We start from the raw sequence: 18,494 nt of genomic DNA, 5'->3' as shown, positions 1-18,494 counted from the left end.
AAATTTCCTATGATCTACCTGTCTTACATTTCTATTACTGTGATAAAACACCATGACCAAGGCAACTTATAAAACAAAGCATTTATTTGGGGCTTACCTTTCAGAGATGAAGACCATCACGGTGATGGGGAGCTTGGCAGCAGGCAGGCAGATACGGTGCAGTAGCTTAGAACTCTCATCTTGAGACACAACTATGAGGCAAAGACACATGAGTGAGAGAGAGGGAGAGAGGGAGAGAGAGAGACAGAGAACACTTGGAATGGTCTTTTGAAATCTTAAAGCCTGTCCCTAGTAACCACACCTTCAATAAGGTCATAATTAATCCTTCCCAAACAGTTCTACCAACTATTAAAATATATGACCCTCAGGAGGCCATTCCCATTCAAACCACAAGACCACAAAAGCCTTAAGTTTTCTTCAGGTATATCAATAAAGGTGTTTGTTAACTTCACCAGCAGCTTGTTTTTCTACACTGGTATTTATTGCACAAGCTCAGGATACTAGCATTTTATTTTTGATATAACCAACAATAAAATGTACATGTGGAAAATATTCTGGAAAGTCTATTAAGAGAAGTGCTTGATGACTTATCTGAAAAACAATTAAATACAAACAAAAAGGATATTGTAGTATAAAAGAGAAGTTTTGTGTATTCCTAGAATAAAACTTTCAAATAAGTAAATAAAAATTTCAAAATGCATCTTCCATCTCAATACTTCTATAATAAGGGGTTCATGTTTTTTTCATTCAGTGGAAGTTTGAGAGGCATCAGATAGATCTGAAAATGTTATTAATTTTTCACAATAACTTAAAAGTTAACCGAGGTATAGCAGACCTAACATGAGTGCTAAGTATGCTGGGGCAGAGAAGGAACAGAGTCCTGTTAACCAGGTAGCTCTGAGAAACCCCATGAGCCAGGTGTGGTGACACACACCTTTAATTCCAGAACTCAGGAAGTGGAAGCAAACTCTAAATTTGAGGCCAGCCTGGTCACATAAGGAGTTCCTCCCCAGCCAGGGCTACATAGTGAGATCCTGTCTCAACCCCTTGGCCCCAAACAAAACCAAACCAAAAAGAAAATTCATGAAATGACATGAATTTTAACTACAAAACTTGTTAAAACCTAAGATGGGCATGGTGGCTCACACCTCTAACCCCAGTGTGCTGGAGGCAGAGGCAGGCAGAGCTCTGAGTTGGTGGTCAGCCTGCTCTACAAAGCCAGTTTCAGGGCGCACGCCTTTAATCCCAGCACTCGGGAGGCAGAGGCTGGCAGATCTCTGTGAGTTCGAGACCAGCCTGGTCTACAAGAGCTAGTTCCAGGACAGGCTCTAAAGCTGCAGAGAAACCCTGTCTTGAAAAAAAAAAAACAAAAAAAAGCCAATTCCAGAACAGTCAAGGCTGTTCCACAGAGAAACCCTGTCCGGAAAAACCATAAAACAGACAGGCAACCAACCACAAACCTAAAGACCTACTTAATATATTCCTTAGTGATAGATATTGTAATACTTTTTGAAGTTTTCCAAAAGGTATGAATGTGGGCATGAAGTGTACATGTGTATATATATATATGCCGTCTAAATGTATGCTGTGTGTACGCGTGCACACAGAAATACACTGTAGACGCAGCTTAATTTAGTCAGTTTTTATTATTTGTATGTCTGTGTTCTGCATTTCGATAGCTATGTCTACAGAGTTGGGGCCTGCAGGATATTTATTTGAGAGAGGGCACACTACCACTGGCGACATCACTGAAGAATATAGCTTCCCCTCCTCCAGCAACCATTAATTGCCTATTGCTTCTCAGGGAAGGGTGGGACTTGGGGAGCCTCTTTTTCATCCATAATGGTATATTGGAGAGCCCCCTTTTGTCCAGTTTCTCCTGAGTGTAGACACTCTTACTGTGAGTTCATGGGAGTAACAGCCGTGCCATGTCTGGAGGACATTTGACACCCCCCTCCCCGTCCCCAGCTCTTACATTCTTTCTACCCCTCCTATGTGACAATCCTTGAAAGGCTGTACTGGTTGGGTTATTTCTAAAGAGATGCTCCTCGAGCCGTGAAGAAGGTGCCATAGGTGCCCATTTAGGGCTAAGCTCTTCAGAGTCACCTGGTCTCAGCACATTGACTAGCTGTGAGTCTCTGCCTTGACCATTGCCCACCCACCGCCAACAGAGCTTCTCTGATGAAATCCGAGAGCAGCGCTAAACTATGGTCACAAACACTTCATGGCAGTTTAACACCATGTTCATTTAGTAAATAAAAATACTCTGATTTTTTTCAAAAACTGTGTATTTTAAAGATATTATTTTATTATCGTATGTATATTTTTTTTTGTTGTTGTTTTTCCTGCACGTATTCTGTTTATTATGTTTGTGCCGGTGTCTGTGAAAGTCGCCACAAGAGGGTGTTGGGTCTCCTGGAGTTAAATATGGCTGAGATCCACCATGTGGTTGAGAATTGAACACAGGTCCTCTGGAAGAGCAGCTAGTGCCCTTAACCACTGAGTTGTCTCTCCAGCCCCTCATACCCTTAAAAACTAAGAAGTAATAAAAAATTTAAGCAGAAGGGAAAATTAGAGATTGGTTGAATACATCTTTATTGTATTAAGAAATGAAAACAATAACAGTGATAAGAGAAGGAGAGAAGTAGGTCCCAGGGTACAAGTGCCTGTTGTCTAGGACGATGAAATCTAGAGATGTGACACACAGTACTGAGACTATAGTTCATAGCACTGCGTTCCATACTTAACGATGGCTAATACACCAACACACCCACACACACACACAACCACACACAACGCACGCACGCACGCACACACAACCCACACATAGGCACCTCTCTCTCTCTCTCTCTCTCTCTCTCACACACACACACACACACACACACACACACACACATCACCAGATACATAGGCACATTTCTCTCTCTCTCTCTCTCTCACACACACACACACACACACACACACACACACACATCATCAGATACATAGGCACCTCTCTCTCTCTCTCTCTCTCTCTCTCTCTCACACACACACACACACACACACACACACACACACCACCCCACATAGGCACGTTTCTCTCTCTCTCTCTCTCTCTCTCTCTCTCTCCTCTCTCACACCACACACACACACACAACACATACACCCCCCACACATAGGCCTCTCTCTCTCTCCTCTCTCTCTCTCTCTCTCTCCTCTCTCTCTCTCTCTCTCTCTCTCTCTCTCTCTCTCTCCTCTCATCCTCCTCTCTCTCTTCTCTCACACACACACACACCACACACAAACCATACCACCCCACACTAGGCATCTCTCTCTCACACCACACACACCACGTGGGGCACACCCTGTAGCTACAGGAGGAGAGGATTTTTTGGTTTAATTGGCAGCAAGTACAAAGAGCTCATCACGCTGAAATATGTGCCTGTACTAGAAGTGGGTTGAAAATATTTGAGAAATTATTTTTTCCAGTCCTGCACGGAACCCAGGACCTTGAGATGTCTAGGCAAGTGATCTACCACTGAGCTCACTCTCAAACCTTAAGAAAAGGCTGGGAAAATAATTAAAAAAAGAAATATAAAACTTTACTTTTCCCCAGGTTCTTATTTGTGTTGTAGAAGGGCTGTTTGAAGACACATTTTAAAATAAAGGACACATTTTAAAACAAAGACATATTTTTAATAAATTAATAAGAAATTTAAATTATATAAAAATTATTTTGTGGTAATAAGTAGTTACATTTCTTTCTACTGTTACATCTTTATCTCTTATTGTACAACAGATTTGCTGAGCCTGGAGATGAAAATTCCATGGAATATATACCCTCATGGACATAGTGACCTTGTAGAACAGTTATATTTATTTATTTGTTGGTGTGTCTATTTTGTTTTGAGACAGCCATCTCATGGAGCCCATACATAATCACTCATAATTTATAAGTGCTGAGGTTCAAATTAAGGGCTTTGTGTGTGCTAGACAAGAGGTCTGTCAGCCGAGTCACAAGCCCCAGCCCTCTCTAGGATGATGATTAGTGCAATGATACATCAGGTAATACAGTCCACAAGTGGTGTATTCCTCTAGCCGTTTTGCCTTTCAGTAGCTCTGTCTTTCATGATGCATTGTCATGGAATGTAGTTCTGAACTCAACTAATGATCTAGAGACGGGGGTGAGCTTAATATATATTTTTGGGGGGTGTCGGGAATCAAACTTACAGGTCCACAGAAGGTAGGGAAGTTCCCCACCATTAAGCTACATTCCCAGCACTCAAATATGTATTTGAGACTGTTTTTCTTTTTTAAATTTTTTATTGATTTTTATTGAGCTCTACATTTTTCTCTGCTCTCTGCCCTGCCACTTTCCTCCCCACTCTTTAACCCTCCCCCAAGGTCCCCATGACTCCCAATTTACTCAGGAGATCTTGTCTTTCCTACTTCCCATGTAGATTAGATCTATGTAAGTCTCTCTTAGTGGCCTCATTGTTGTCCTAAGTTCTCTGGGATTGTGGTTTGTAGGCTGGGCTTTCTTTGCTTTATGTTTAAAAACCACCGATGAGTGAGTACATGTGTTAATTGTCTTTCTGTGTCTGAGTTACCTCACTCAAAATAATGTTTTCGATCTCCATCCATTTTCCTGCAAATTCAAGCTGTCATTATTTTTTTCTGCTGTGTAGTACTCCATTGTGTAAATGTACCACATTTCCTTATCCATTCTTCAGTTGAGGGGCATTTAGGTTTGTTTCCAGGTTTCTGGCTATGACAAACAATTGCTGCTATGAACATAGTTGAGCACATGTCCTTGTGGCATGATTGAACACCCTTAAGCTGTTTTTCATAGTGAGATTTTAACTTCTCATTTTGAAGAAATTCCACCTTTTGTTTAGAAGCAAGGAATTTAAATTGGTATAAATTTATTTCCAGGCTCATACTTGAAATGTAGTCATAGAGAACCATTGGTATCACTTGAGAGTTATTACAGCTGCAACATCTCTGAATCTTACCCCCACTTCTGTGTTAGAATCTGCTGGGTAACAAAGTACTCAGGTGCTGTGTGTATTTAAGTTTGCAAACAAGCCCTTCTAATGAGTATCAAGACAGCAATGCTCTGTGAAGGCAAATCCCTGTGCCCCAACACGTCTGAAGGCATCAGAATCAGTGACACTTTGGAACTTAAAAATGTAAATTTTCTGCACACTCTTGTCTTGCTGAATCAGAAAAAAAGGAATGCCTGTAAATCATGCCATCATGTATTAGAACGAATACTGCGCAGGTGAACCTGAGTGAGCCTCTGCTCAGAGGCAGGTCAGTGAGAGGAGAGGAAGTGTGAGGTCTCAAGGTGTTGAACCTTTGCATTCTGCCTGACACAGGACAATTACTTTCTTATACAGTTCCCCCTTTAGTGTGCAGATGATGAGGCACAGATATTTTGGGATGTTAGGGAGTTTTAACAAAGTATTACCTTATTGTATAAAATCACTTTGTACACACTGATACAGATTCTGATGCAAGCCAGCGTCCCATTCCTCTGAATCCCCCGGAGAGCTCTAATGTTGCAGCAGTCATGATGGGCACTGTGTGTGTGCTTCCACTGTGGCAGGATTCGCATCACGTTCTCTCCTGGTTCTTCAACACCTAAGTAAAGCCTTACATTGTAGACGATGAACTGATGGTTGTATTAGTGGCACGTGTGTGCTGTAAAAGGCACCAGTTAAGTACTCCCATACTGAGGCCATCTTATTCCGGCATATAAGAGGCCTTTCACTTGTTCTGTTTCTCATTTCCTCTGTGGGTTTGATCTCAGTCTGAGCCATGAAGTCTTTCCTGGGCCTGCGGGGACTCCTTCTGCTTCTTTTCATCCTGACGACCAGTGCTGATGATTGGTCAGGTATCGCTTGTGACGTGGAGAATTGGGATGTCATAACATGTGCTGACAGATGAGGCTTTCAGACTGTTTCATAAAGGACTGGTCTCTTTCAGATGCATGATGTGAGAATCTCACAGTTTCTACTGAGAGTAGACACTGTCCTAAGCTTGAGTTGTTTCTTTCTCCAGTTCCCCTTTTCTTCTGACCCTTCCCAGATCACATCACATTCTGGGGATTCAGTACGTGAGGTGAGCTAGATGTGAGGAAAGTGGGCAGACTGGAATGCACAGAGGTGTTCGTGGACTGTTAAGAACTTGGGACTCGCTTGGGTTTGGTGGTGCAAGCCTTTATTTCTGAGTTCAAGACCAGCTTTATCCTACAGAGCGGCAGGGCTGCACACAGAAATCCTGGTCTCAAAAAATCCAACAAATATAAACAAACAAACAAAACCAATGATCTCAGGACACCCTGTGGCAGGTAAGAAAAGGAGCCTTTTCGAGGGCTCAGCCTTCCTTGGCCTTGTCTTTGCAGAGCCACAGTACCTGAGAGGGAAGGCCAGCTCCTCGTGGTGTAAGGTGACTAGTGGGCCCCAGTTTCCTTAGTTTGAGTGCCAACAAGTCTCCTACTTTAAGCAAACTTAAGTGGTTGGTTACCTAAATATAAGTGCAGACTCTTAGTTGAAGGCTTAAAATTACAATAAAAATTTAGTTATTTTCCTCTGATTACTTTCAACAAGATAGTCTAGTCTTGATGCTAGGAAAGCTGCAAGACTCTTAGTGTTGTTGGTTAATGTCTTTTATTCTTTTTATTAGGAGATATTTAAAGGAGACAGCTCTAAGCAATCATATTAGTATCCATTGCCTCTTTATGCAGACTTATTAAATCCACGTTGACTTGCTTCCCTGGCGTAAATTAGGATCAAAGTGAAATTTCAGATAGGATGGGAGTCCTTGTGGTATCTGGTCTCTGTGTCTGCCCTCTATCCACACGGAAGCTTACTAATCACTTATTCCTCTGCACATTTCCTAATTCGACTTCAGCTTTACAGAAGCAGAAATATGTATCTGAAGTTTTATTGTAGTTCATCTACAGCTTATTTTGCTCAGGGTTATTTAGAGGTATTTCCCCCTCCTCCCAGTCCCTCCTCCCACCACCCTTCTCCCTCAGATCCATTCCTCCTCTGTTTCCCTTTAACAAAAAGAGCAGGGTCTCCCAAACATGCAATATCTAACAAGTTGGTTTGTAGTATTCTTGACTAGTTGTTTTATCACTATCAACCTCCATGTTCTGCTTTTAGGCACCACGAAGCTGTGGATCTAAAATGAAGGCAAGGGCTAGTGTAGAGGAGCATGAGTTGATCAAGAGTGCGCCATGCTCTGCGCTTCACACAGTTACAATAGAAATGCGTCCTGTGGCACAGCTGTATAAATGTTGACCATGAGGCTGGGCATGATTGATGCCCACCTTCAATCTCAGAACTTGGGAGGCAGAGGCAGGTGGATCTAAGTTCAGGGCCAGCCTGGTCTGCTTAGAGAGTTCCAGGCCGTCCAGAGCTACGTAGTGAGACTTGTCCTAAGAAAACTATTGACTTCTGAGCATGGAATTAAAGGATTAAAAATGTCTTAAATTTCTATTGCTCTCCACTCCCCAACAGAGTTACTAAACATGTCTTTGGTAGATAGGAGTGTTTGTGGGTATCTTAGGGATGAGTCATAGCAGAGGATCATCTTTTAGAGACTTGCTTCTCTCTACAACATGTTTATTTTGTTAAGGGAGGAGCTCTTGCAGTAACTAGCTTTGCTCAAATGTTCTGTGACGATTCACATACAGCCTGTTAACAGAAATATTCTCCTTTCTACTTCCTAGCCCTTCGTCTGCAATGCACCAATCATTGGTTCTATCTTAGGATTAAGGCCACAACACTATTCCACAATATATTTATGGAACCTGATGAAGTGGTTTTTAGGACATGGCTGCCCTGTGAGCACCGTCTGGCCAAATGTATGTCTATGACTTTACCTACCGTACTTACTCCTGCGGCATTGTCAATAAAGTAAGAAGAAACACCAGTGTCTGTGGTCCCTTCCTTGGACCCACAAAATGGAAATCATAATTTCTATTGTCTTACAGCTGGGTTAATGTCTTTAAAGTCACATCCAGGAAAACTGATGTTAACTTGAATGAGATGAAGAGACCCGTTTTCAAGTGCATCACAAAGTAGTTTCCAAAACTAGTTGCCACATTGCAGCCCACAAACATTCTAGTCCCAGGTGGAAGGGATAGACGTTGGTTAAACATCACAAAGGGCCTCAGAGTTCCCGACTGGGGGGCATTGACACATTTGTTATGCATTGCTGTCTAACATTAACTGGGAATTTTAGTTGATTACAAAAGTAAAAATCAGAAATGCTGTAATATTTATTAAAAGACATTACACAATTTTTACAGGTTGGGGTGAAAGACAGATTTGGTGAGACAGGAAGAAATTTTTAGATGGAGCTGTGCATGCAGGATGCATAGTGTTTATTAGGTGTCCTTTGGAGAATGATTACTGTGTGAAAGGAGCTGGGCTGTGGGAACTCAGACGTCTGTGGGTGGATCCTGCAGGCTGTTTGTGGTCCAGCCAGAGAACTGATTAACTGATTAGTACTGGAACTTCATCAGGGTGTGTTTTCTTTTTTTTTTCTTCTTCTTCCTTTCTCTCTCTCTCTCTCTCTCTCTCTCGCTCTCCCTCTCCTCTCTCCTCTCTCTCTCCTCCTTCCCTCCCTCCTTCTTTTCCCCTCCCTCCCTCCTTCTCTCCCTCCCTCCCTCCCTTCCTCCTTCCCTCCCTTCTTCCCTTCCTTCCTTCCTTCCTTCCTTCCTTCCTTCCTTCCTTCCTTCCTTCCTTCCTTTCCTCCTCCTCCTCCTCCTCCTTCTTCTTCTTGAAATGATATTCTCTTTTTATCCATGTATCTCAGTTGATAGCACGCTCATCTAACATGTACAAGGCTCTGTGTTTGATTCCTAACACCACAGAAACTTGGCTTGGTGGAGCACACCTGTGACCCTAGAGGCAGGAAGATCAGGAATTCAAGGCCATCCTAGAGAGTTCAAGGACGGCACAGAATACGAGAGACCCAGTCTCAAAACAGATGTCTTGAGTTCAATCATTTAAAACGAAATTCTCAGACGTCTGAATTCCAAATGGGTTTCAGCCTTATCTGAAAGCTGGTGTTCTCCCGAAATAAGCAACACTTTATCTTCTACTGTGTTTCTGGAAAGGAGGTGTAAGCACGTGATTTTTAAAAATACAAATGAAAGATCTGATCTCTTTCATAAACAAGTTGATCTGCCTGTTTACATCTGAGTAGTGTACTAGATTGAACCTATCTCTTAGAAGATGGTCCTCCTCATGAGTGATTGTTTAAGGTTTTTGTTTTTTTTTTTTTTTTTTGAACTTGAAGTACCTATAAGCTCTAGCTCAAATCCCTTGATCTCCTGAGATGTGTGAGATACTTTAAATCTTTCTCTGCCCCTTCAGGTTCTTTATGATGTCACTCTGCTTCAGACACAACTTACGTATATCCCAAAAAACTCTACTAACCGAACTGAGATGCGTCTGTCCTGTGTTCTACACAGGTGAGTACCACATGTGGGGTACCTGTCCAAGGCCCCAGCTTCTCCTCAACCCTCTGGATGAAAGACCCAAGCCCTAAATGTTAAACCACACAACCCAGGGTGTGGGCAGGTGTGGTGCTGGTGGGAACCAAAGCCAGCAGGAATACAAATGTTGATATCCTTGGTCCTGGGCCTTCAAAGTGATGATTGTCTTCTAGAGCATTAGAATACTGGAGAAGAGGAGATTAATCTACTTCTTTAATATGATGTCTGAATGGCTGAAACCCTCGCGGTTCCACCCAGCTAATCGAGCCAGGCTGCTTTAAAAAGAAGTCCACATCCAAGTGTAATGAGGACAGAATGAAAAGCCTGAAAGATACAGAACTATGTCAGAGAAATCAGGCCAGCAATGCAGCAGGGGTGGGTAGGGCTGACGTCATAGGGAGAGAGGCAGATTAATCCGACCCGTGGGGTGAGATTCAGTATCTTATCATTACTTTTTTGAGAAAAAAAAAGTATTTTTTTTGAGGAAAGGGCCTAAATTATAGCTCACTAGCAACACTGAGACAGGGATTAGCAAAGTCATAATAAGTGTGGCAAGGCTTGGGGAGGCATCTATTAGATTTTTCTGGTTAAAATCATTTAATGAGCGCTTTTAAAGAGATTTAAAATGTGTTTTTCAAATGGTTTTGCACATAAACGTGTCATGAAGTTGGGCTAATCGTGTTCTTAGTGGGCAGCCTCCCTGTCATTTTGAAGCCTCCCTCAGCGCTGCCTCACTTTATCAGATCACTTAATAATTTTAATCAGCCTATGCTCACTGCACATAGTGAGGGGCTCGTAAACATATTAAATTCAAGTGTTTCATGTACTTTGACCATATTCTCCCCATTACCCTCCATTTCCCCTTTTCTACTAATGCCTTCTCTTACCCTTCTAACGGACGCTCAGATCCTAGGTGTCTGATTCAGGATCCACATATGAGAGAACATTCAAGATCTTAAAATCACATATCATTAGGCTTACATTGTTTGTAAGTGATTCCTTGAAACAATTAATTTTCCCTTCAAGTAATAATTGAAGCTATCCTCCATGATGCCTTCACACACAGAGTAATACGTACCATAGCAACTAACATAGTTCCTTTAAAGGTTCTTGAGACAGGGTTCTCTATGTAACCACTGTGGCTGTCCTGGAGCAATTAACATTATTAAGGCAATTTTTAATATTCTTTGAGAATTGCATACAATGTATTTGTATAATATTCATTCCCACATCCTACCGCTATCTCCTCCCCCTCCTTATCCTATTCATAAGCAATTGTGTTCTTTTAAATTTTTTTAAAAAATAACTTATTGACTCCAATTTGTACTATTCATATACTCATGGGTGTGGCTCATTCACTGGAGTAATGATTGACTCTACCAGGAGTCAAACCATTAAAAAACCTGGCCCTCCCTCCCCAGTTGCCATTAACTGTTCATGGCTCCTCCTCAGTTAAGCGGGTAGGCTCACAAGCATCTTCCCGGTCCATGGATCATGCATGCTGCCTTGGCTTGATCTTCTGCAGGTCTTTGTGACGGTAACCCGCAGGTACTGTGAACTCATGAAGGCAAAGGCCTAGTCCTTTCCAGAGATGCTCGTCTGGTCCTCCCTGACCTTTGGCTCTTACCATCTCTCCCTACTCTCTTTGTTTATAGTCGGTGTGGGTGTGCGTTTGGTGTGTGTGTGTACATGCGCGTATGTGATTTAAATGACTCAGTTTGTGGATGACCACTTTACTGATGATTGTTTTCTGTTCTTGGCCATTAGTGAGTTTCTATGTTAAACCACTGCCCACGACAACTAAGATTTTAAAAATCACATATCCTAGGCTTACGTTGTTGTAAGTGGTTCACTTGAGTCCGTGCATCTACGTCACTGGAATTGGCCTCGAGTGCAGTCTTCTAAACTCTACGGTCTGAATGGATCTTCAGCCCTCTGTGATATTTCTCTTTTTCCCTCTCCCACTTTTAGTCGGTATCCTCTTTTCTGTGAAGGCTGAGAGTAGAGGAGACTTCAACTGGCAACCCTCCTGAATGGGAAGTAGACATGACAGTACGCAAGAGTGATCAGGCTGCTCCTGCAGTGCCGCTAAAGTAAGGAGACCCCAGACTCATAGTTCACAGCTTTGTCAGGCGTGACTTAAAATACGCCAAGAAAACAGCTAAGGGCATATCCCATTTGACTAAAGACACGTTGTCCTTAAACAACTTCTAGATTAGGCCTTCCTGTGTTTGTTGAAATTGTTAGTGAGGCTCCAAAGCTGCAGAGAAACTGTCTCAAAAAACAACAAAAAATTATTAGTGAGATAGGCCTGTTCCTTGTCAGAGATCCCATAGGAGTTAGAGGTGTCCCTCTTGGTCTTGTGACAACTGGTCTTACTTAAAGCCTGGGGTCTGGGAGACATGCCTCTGGGTGTTGTTTCTGTAAGGGTGTTTCCAGAGAAGAGTAACTGAGTGGAGGTAGAGCTCATCTTCAGAGTGGATGGTACCTATGTTGAGATTTATCAATCAGTGGGCCAAGGAAGCAGTGTCACCTGGATATCCTTCCTGAACATGTACTTATAGTTGTCACCTCTGCCCTCCGATGACATCATATTCTGTCTCTTTAGCTTTTCAGCATCAGGTCAAGACACCAGGCAGGTGTCGCAGGAGCCTCAGACCTCGGGAACCAGCAGGCTTCAGCCTGATGAAGCATCTAGCTGCGTGGATTAGAGTTTTTCCCTCTCCATTTCTCCAGAATGCAGATGGTTGCAGGATGTCTTTCTCTCATCCATTTTTAAAAGTGACTGATTTTCAGTTTTAAATAAAATGGCATGCTACCTTCATATATTCTCATTTTAAAAAGCTGTACCCTGATTTTAGCTTTATCAAATCAGATTAATCAATAAAAATTTCTATTAAAGCTGCTTCTAATTATTGAAGAATTAATGTGTATCATTCTAAGTATAATGATCATAGTTTTTTCTAAGTTTTTATACATATTTTCACATATGTATACAGTATATTTTGATCATATTCAACACCTTATTCTCCCCCTTAATGCCTCCAAGATCCACCTTCTATTATCCCTACCACTTCCCAACTTTGTCCTTAAAAAACTAAGAAGTCTATTAGTGCTGCCCATATCTAAGGTGTGGGGCATTCTACTGGAGCATGGTTGACATCCCAGGTGCCACAGCCTTAAAACCTGACTTTTTCTTCCCCAGTGATCATCAGTCAATAGCTGCTCAGTTAGGGATGGAGGTTCCTGAGCCCCTCCTCTCTGCATGCTGGAATGCTGACTGATTTGACGTTAGACAGGTTTTACGTAGACAGGTTTTACGTACGCATGAACTCTCAGCAGCTACAACACTCCTGCCATGCCCAGAAGACACTGTCTCTGCCTGGTCCTCCCTGACCATGGCACATAGAGAAGACACCAGTGACGACTGACTGGCTCTGTTGGACCCACATCACTTCTACCTTTCCTCTGCCTTTGCTTCTATTATTGCCATTTGAATGCCTTAAGTGGTGTGGGAGCAGTGCTCAGACGGCGACAATGGAGCAGACTGGCGGCTGGACTCTGCATTATCTACCCCTTGGTAATTAGTATTTTGGTAAGATACTCACATGGTTCAAATGTACATTAGAGTTTAATAAAATGTGCAAATGGTCCAGACTTCTGCAGGTAAGAAAGACTGGAAATGGGATGCAGAGCTGGTGAGAAAAACACGCAGACTTCTTTTTCTGAGGGATAAAAATTTCTGTTTTATTCTTTCTGTTGCTTGTTCTGTTCTTCTACCCTGATGTTTTCCTTCTTACTCCTTCTTGATGTCTTCCTTCTACATCTTTCCTTCTACATCCTTCCCTGGTTGTTTTCCTTCTGCACATCTTTATTTGTTCCCCTTTACGGCTTATATACCCCAGCAAAATCTTTCAGGCCAATATAGAAATTACAGTGTGGTTAACATTCTATTTTCAAGTGAATGATCACATGAAAACAAGTAAAGTGGTTTGTGCCATTTACCTTACATGATTAAACATATTTACATATTACAGGTGGAAAGCAAATTGTCCCCCAAGAACCAACATAATCTATGTTTTTAGATTCTATTTTTTTTAGAACTTCTCATAGATCAGGAGCCTTTAAGCCATAACCATTTACATAGGCAGTTTTTATATTGCCAGAAAGCAGGTTCTAGCTCACTTTCCATTTAACGTAAGTAGTCCAACTAACTAGTCACCCAATTCTTTGTTTTCTAGTTACATTAAGACAATATGGCTTAAAGCTTTGTTTTAGTCATGATTGTACACTAAAACCTGTGAACACATTTTCCAATATCAAAAAGAATTTGAGCTAATTCATGGGACTCTCGATTGCTTTCCTTAATCATTAATCTAAGCCACAGTCTATATGGCTCCTCAAGAGAAACTTCTGAGTCTGAGCTGCATGGAACTTTCTTGTTATTTTCTGTCCTCTGCAACCCCTGCTTTATCAGGAGGCAGGGGCAACACTATAGCATACCTTTACCTATATTAATTTTCCCACTAAACTAACATCTATCCTAGTCCCTTACTATATTTGTTAAAAACCCTAGTCATCAAAGTTCTATTTAGACTAACACTACTAATGTATAAAATCATTACTTCAGTTAAACAGTACAGCTTAAGAGGAAGTCATCTTCATAATCCACTGAAAAAAGGCCCAGTAGAATGGGATATTTCCATGATATAATCACACTATATCAAAGGCACTGGCATCCTCCTATACCTATTCACACCATGCCAGATACCAGAGAAAATAGCAACAAACATAATTAAGGCACAACAGTAGCAAGAAACATTCTAAAGCCTAACGAAGCTCTTGGGGCCTTGGCCTATCTGAGATTCACCCATCAGTCCCTTGCTTCTGGTGGGTCAATGTCCTGAAGTCAGTTGCCACCTGCTGCTCCTCCGACATGGCCACTGGCAAACATGTAATTTGAAGAGTGAGTGTTAGGTTTACATTGACCTAAGTGATAAACCCTAATTCTTCATAGTTATTTTATCTCAATCTCTCTTGTGTTAGACTATGTTCTTCAATTTCAGTTAAACATGATACTGTTTTCTCTGCAGAAGCTGAGACAAAAGTCAGACAAATAATGTGCAGTTCCCCTTTCCCTGTTGAAGACAATTATTAAGAGAGGCATTTTATCTGCTTTCCTTTACCTAGTAAAGTGTTGGTGAAGCTCCCTCCACTTCCAGTAAAATCTCGTTTACTAAGTAAAAAGGTCATCTGACTTTCCCTCAACTCTGCAGTGTGCTTAGAAACCATAGAAGGCCGGGTGGATGCTGTCCTCTGGGAATTTCATAGCCATTACCATCTTCAAACTCAGAGCAGTGATCATTCCTCAGAGACCGGACTAAAGTTTGGCCTGTTAGTATTCCCTTATGGAAGGAGTAATGGTGGAAGGGTGCCTGCGCTTCAGAGGAATTTTACAGCCACTTACTCCCCCCCCCACCCCACACTGCTTCGCACCTGGGCCTGGCCCAATTCCCCCCAGCTGCTGCACCTGGCCTGCTCATTCCGTGTGTTTTGTGTGGGGATGCTAATGTACTCAGGAGGTGGAAAGTTAAAAGGAAGATTCATCTACATGCTTTTGGAGATCACCTAGAGGTGGGACTTTTCTTTGTAATACTGTTTTGGGCTCATTCCATGCATCTCTAAGTAACCCTCACCATGGTCTTGTAAGGAAGTCCTTGGTTAGAAGTCGTTTGGGGCTGGAGAGGTGGTTTGGTGGTTAAGGGCATGGCTGCTCTTTCACAGAACCCAGAGTCCAGCTTGATGACATAAACAATGCAATACATTTTTGCATAGTTAGATATTCCACAACAAGTGTGTACATGCTAAAATTAATAGCATATGCATACAGACTCATTTTTACAATATGGAACGGAAATGTCTTTATTATATAGAATATGAAAATGCTCCTATGTACCCATCCTATCCACCCGCCCTGTCCACTATCAGTCTCATGGAAGAAGAGGTGTCAGTTCAAATGGAGGACTTTTAAGCACTATGATTCATCTACCTAACTTCACCTCACATATCTTGTTAGTTAGGGTTTCTAGTGCTGCCTATATGTGCATGGGTATGGGGGCATGGACAAGAGCCTGAGCACCGCATCTGTGGCCATACTTCCTAAATAAACAATACTTTTCCCTCCTCTAGTGTCATCAACTGTCAAAATACTTTAGGTAGGGGTGGAGCCTCATGAGTCTCTCCCCATCCATGAAGGAATGTTTGGCTGACTTGATCGGCAGCTGTAGATGTAGAAGGGGGGATTCCATTTTTTACTTGACAACCATTCTTGGGTACTGTTGCAGAATATTGTTTAAGTGCAAAGCTTTGCTGCATTTGTTTGTTATAGGATATTCGTTTAACTAGGTAAGGATGTGCTGCTGTTTTACCTTGTCTGCTTAAGGCACCGATTGCTCGAATAAAAAGCCGAACAACTAAAAGCAAGGGAAGAGGTAGGGGCGGAACTTCTGGGAAGGGAGAGTAAGTCGTAAGAGGAATTTAGATTTGAGGGTAGAAGAAAGAAAAGGGGATGACAGGGAGACCCTGGGGGCCACCAGTAAGACATGGGAAGAATGCAGGAAAGTAGGACATACATAATAAAAAAGAGCCCTGAGGCAAAAAGTAGACTAATAGAAACAGGTTAAACTAAGTTAAAAGAGGTAGTGTGGGCAAGCCTAGCTAAGGCCGAGCATTCATAATTAATAAGTCCCTGTGCCTTTATTGGGAGCTGGGTTGGCAGCCCAAAGAAAATTCCAAGTACAGATGGCGCCCAGCATGGGGACTGAATTTCCACGTAGGGAAAAAAAAATGAAAAGGTTGCAGTTCCTTTAAGAGGTGCTGCTGGGCAGCAGAAGCAGTGTGAGCAGCCAGGATGCTGAGCAGAAACAGCAAGATAAGTAAAAACATTTGCCACAGTATGGGTACCAACTTCCTAGAGCTGGGGAGATTAGATGGAACTCCTGGTTAAACCCAGCTCCCAATTAAACACAGGCTCTTAGCCAGCGTAAGGTGTGGCTCTCACAGCTGAGAAGGGGTGGAGCCAACTGCCAAAGCCACAAGGCAGAGTGCCTACCTGCTGATTAGCAGTTTAAGGGTTGGCTCATGTGGTCAGAGAGTGCTACAGGTACACAGTAAAACAGGTCAAAACCAAAAAAAAAAAAAAAAAAAACCCAACAACAAAAACATTAAACAGGTTACAGTGTGCATGGATGCTTAAGAAAGAAAAGAAATGGGCATAGACAACCACAGGAGAAAAGTAAAAATAGCTTAAAAATAAGTAAAGTCTTAAAAGAATAGTAGAGTAATAAAAACAAAACCACAGGGAGTCTGGATCCTCATGGTGCTTTGCTGACTTTGAATTTTTTATGATGCTGATGAGCAAACAGTAGCTGCTGAGAGACATGGGATTGTAAAGAAAATTGCTGAGTTAAACCAAACCTAGATACTTTAGGGGATGTCTAACTTTAAAATGGAATTTAGAAAATGTATCATGTTGGGAGAGAGGCTATGCTTTTGCTTTCACAGGAAATGAAGGCTGTGGATTCCTTCAAAATTAATAGAGACCATATTTTATTGGAGGAGATGCACTGGAAAATCTTGGCTACAGACATAAAAAAATAAACTAGAAAAATTTACAAGACAGGTGATGTGTATGCTGATCCCATGACTTGAAAACAGCTGAGACTGAATGAGACAGTGATAAATCTTGTTGGTTTGCAGGGTCATCATAACTTATTATTATATACTACCCTTTCCATACGTCATGGACACGGGTTTGTTATACAGTCCAACAAACTTATAAAGTTGACAGATGTCTTTTATATGCTCAAAACATAAAACAAAAAAAATCATCTTTGCGCTTGGCTTGTGTGCAATGCACACTCTTCTGTGGCTGGATTCTTTAGGAAACATAATGTAACAGGTAGTATTTCTTTTCTTGAATAAAGGTGTAATTATACTGTGTGTTTATTCATCTCTATATCATATTATACTATAGATATGTAAACATAATATATATAGATATATCTATATCCAATCTGTACATATCATTCTCTTTATCAGTGGGCATTTAGGTTATTTCTATATGTTGGCTGTTATGAATAATATGGCAAACATGAGTATTGGGTATAGTTTTCATATTCACATTTTATTTTTCTGGATAAGAATAACCATATCTATCGTGTCTGTCTGTCTATCTATTCTGTCCCGTCTGTCTATCGGTCTGTCTGTCTATATCTATCTATCTATCTATCTATCTATCTATCTATCTATCTATCTATCTATCCATCTATCTATCTGTGGACTTGCATGGACTATGGCACGCACATACATGGAGTTCAGAGAATAATTTATGGGAGAATTTTGGTCCTTTCCTTTCACCATGTAGATCACAATTTGTTAGGCTTGGTGGCAAATCTGTTTATCTGAACTCAGTTTCTTAGGCTTGATGGCAAATCTCTTTACCTGCTGAGACATTTTGTTGGACTAACATAGTTTTTGACCTAAGAATTTTTCATTATTTTCCCAGATACCACATAATTTTGTACCTACTGAGTCTTAATAGAGATTTTATCAATCTTGCTATCCAGAGAAAAACTTTTGGTGATTGCAACAGGTATGTGGCTAAGGATTGGGTGTCCCAAGATGTGGTAATATAAATGTTAACTGTAACAATCAGCCGTGTGTTTCTGTGCAAAGTAAAGGCATTTTCTATTAAGGTACAAAAATGGTCTCTAGCTTCATGGACAGGACCTTTTATTCTTTATATGCATCAATTGATATTTTAAGTAAAAACTAGAGATGTGTAGATGGAACGGCCGGCTGGGTCTGGCCACCCGGCTAGCTTTACCCAAATAATTACACTGTAATTCATTTAAACACTGTCTGGCTCATTAGTACTAGCCTCTTATTGGCTAATTTCTCACATCTTGCTTTAACCATATTTAGTATCTGGTAG

At 41.5% G+C, this 18,494-nt stretch overlaps 1 pseudogene; it reads left to right on the top strand.

Moving 5' to 3' along the window:
• The first annotated feature begins 5,802 nt into the window (after nt 1-5,802).
• On the top strand, nt 5,803-12,210 carry LOC119804324 (annotated as a pseudogene).
• Nucleotides 12,211-18,494: the final 6,284 nt, after the last annotated feature.

The sequence above is a fragment of the Arvicola amphibius genome, chromosome 1 (genome assembly GCF_903992535.2).
Source record: "Arvicola amphibius chromosome 1, mArvAmp1.2, whole genome shotgun sequence".
Lineage (NCBI taxonomy): Eukaryota > Metazoa > Chordata > Mammalia > Rodentia > Cricetidae > Arvicola > Arvicola amphibius.
The sequence above is the reverse complement of the archived record's forward strand: the minus strand, read 5'-3'. Positions and strand labels throughout refer to the sequence as shown.